Genomic DNA, 2500 nt, shown 5'->3' on the forward strand with positions numbered 1-2500 from the left:
TATCCCAAGTATTTTTTTCACTTTCTTCCGTTTTCTTGTTTCGTAGCTTTTTCTTTCTTTCCTTCTGTTACAGATTTATTCTTCGATGCCAATAATCATATTCTTCTACGGTGCTATTAATTCTCCATTTAATTAGGTACGTCGATTTTGCTACAATTAAAACAAAAGGTGATTCATCTCGCTTTTTTACTCTCTATCTACCTGCGTGTGGGAGAAAGATCCAAATGCTAGGAGCAAATGCCTACAAACATGGATTATGTATACCTTTCACTGTTTAAAATGTTTAAATCGTATCATTTGAATATTCAACGAGAACATTGAAAGCCGCCCTTTGTCTGGAACACAGCAGAGTTCAGCCTTCATATAGATGTGTAATCCAGTTATTAGGCAAATGGTTAACGTGCGCAGGTATGTAAAGAAGTCGGGTCGGGGCACCTCATTTGCAATAAAGGTAAGGCGTTCCTATGAGACCGTGTGCGTTTCGTGTGTACGTATGTCTGTTTGTGATGCTTCTTCTGTTCATCTGTTTGTATAGCAGAGGCAACGCGTATTTGGATGGACGTTTTATCCAAAGTTATTTTTATTTTACTATATCTGCCTTAATAGTAATCTATTTCTGTCCTTATATTCCCATTATCTGTCTCTCTCTTTCTCTTTCTTTCTCTCTCTCTCTGTCTGTCTGTCTCTCTCTCTGTCTGTCTGTCTCTCTCTCTCTCTCTCTCTCTCTCTCTCTCTCTCTCTCTCTCTCTCTCTCTCTCTCTCCTGCTGGCTATATCTATCTGTATTCATTTATATCTATGTTTATAATTCTGTTTCCGTCAACCTAACTCTAATCTATTTACCTCTATCTGATTGCCCAGCTCTCCTTACTTATCAACATCTTCCTCTCTATAAGCTATCGCCCTTTCTATATCTTTCTGTATTATCTTATTCTATCATTCTATATACTTATCATCGCTACTTACCTGTCTATCCACCTCTATCACTATATATCAGTAAATCCATCTCTATCTTTTCATCTACACATCTTTCTATCCATCTCTATCCCCATCTCTCTGAAACTCCTCTCAGGTCAAGTGATGGAGTGAACTTTTTACAAGGAGGAGCATTTTCCTATTTAACGCTTGGGTCGCGCTGTTATCCCTGCGTCTGTCGCGTTATTGAGACGCTCTCATAACGAAAAGACCAGTGTTTGATACTTCCGAAGTTAGGAGAGAGAGAGAGAGAGAGAGAGAGAGAGAGAGAGAGAGAGAGAGAGAGAGAGAGAGAGAGAGAGAGAGAGAGAGAGACAGCGACGAAGGAGGCGAAAAAGAGAGACTAGACTGACAAACAGGCAACGAAAAAGACAGACAGACAGACAGACACATACACACACACACACACACACAGAGAGAGAGAGAGAGAGAGAGAGAGAGAGAGAGAGAGAGAGAGAGACAGAGACAGAGACAGAGACAGAGACAGGGCAGAGACACACAGAGAGAGAGAGAGAGAGAGAGAGAGAGAGAGAGAGAGAGAGAGAGAGAGAGAGAGAGAGAGAGAGAGAGAGAGAGAGAGAGAGAGAGACTAACTGACAAACAGGCAGAAAAAGACAGACAGAACGGACACATTTCGAAAGAGACAGATTAAGAGAGCTTTTAAGAGAGATAAAAAGCATATCCTAGAATTGTTTAGTCCAATTGCCGCTAGAGAATGTTATCGCGTTGATAATCTGCAGATTTAAAAACGTTATCCTTTTACTAATAGGAAACGTTACGAAATACGCGTCAAGTGCTCTAAACGATTAAATTCTCCCAACTACGTTTTTTTCTCTCTCCCTTTCTCTCTATAAATGTCGCTTATTGAAGTCTATGTCCTTTTCTCTTGGAAAAAAAAAAATGTCAATGCCCACAGCCTCCAACAAATACACAGAGTCTTTACGGGATATTATACAGAAAAAGGGGAAAAAAAGGGAAAATCGCTAATGAAATACCAACGGGCCATTAATGAGACTGATCCCAGAGCCGCGATCGTTTACCCTGAAAACCGAGGCGGAGGGAAAGGTAAGACCGACGGGGGTGACCTACCTGAGGAAACGTCTGAGGAATGTCTGAGGTTCTTCTGTCACGCCTCGATCGGAGGAATATATTCATAGGTCTGGTTATTTTTCTTTTCGCGCTGGGTCTTATCGTCACTAAAATTCTAGATTCCTGGAGATATTGTTATCTTTTGATTTCGCTAAACTCCTTTTCTTGCAATTGCATGAGTTAGATGTTGTGGTGATAACTATAATTGTGGCATGGAAGATTTCTCTTTTTTTTCTATCTTTCTTATTGTATTTCTTTTTGTTTCCTCACAATTATTTTTCTAATGCAAACTGGAGGATTGTATGATCTATTTGATTTACCTTTTCTTTATCTTTGAATTTTTCTTCTTTTTTCAAATTTCAAAACACACCGGTTACTAGCGTCCTCACGTCACTCAAGGTTAGACACTCCGGCGGGATTGGAAAAGGTAATTAAAA

At 39.8% G+C, this 2500-nt stretch overlaps 1 protein-coding gene across 1 annotated transcript in view; it reads right to left on the reverse strand.

Annotated features, from left to right (window-relative positions):
* The window catches only part of LOC138862565 (uncharacterized), a 42479-nt gene that overhangs the window by 39732 nt on the left and 247 nt on the right, over positions 1-2500 (reverse strand). The window contains exon 1 of the mRNA XM_070124976.1: positions 2064-2500. This exon is cut by the window's right edge and continues 247 nt beyond it. The gene's annotated coding sequence lies outside the window, so the exon portion shown is untranslated. The remainder of the gene's footprint in view (positions 1-2063) is intronic.

The sequence above is a fragment of the Penaeus vannamei genome, chromosome 9, assembly GCF_042767895.1.
Source record: "Penaeus vannamei isolate JL-2024 chromosome 9, ASM4276789v1, whole genome shotgun sequence".
In the NCBI taxonomy this organism is placed as follows: domain Eukaryota; kingdom Metazoa; phylum Arthropoda; class Malacostraca; order Decapoda; family Penaeidae; genus Penaeus; species Penaeus vannamei.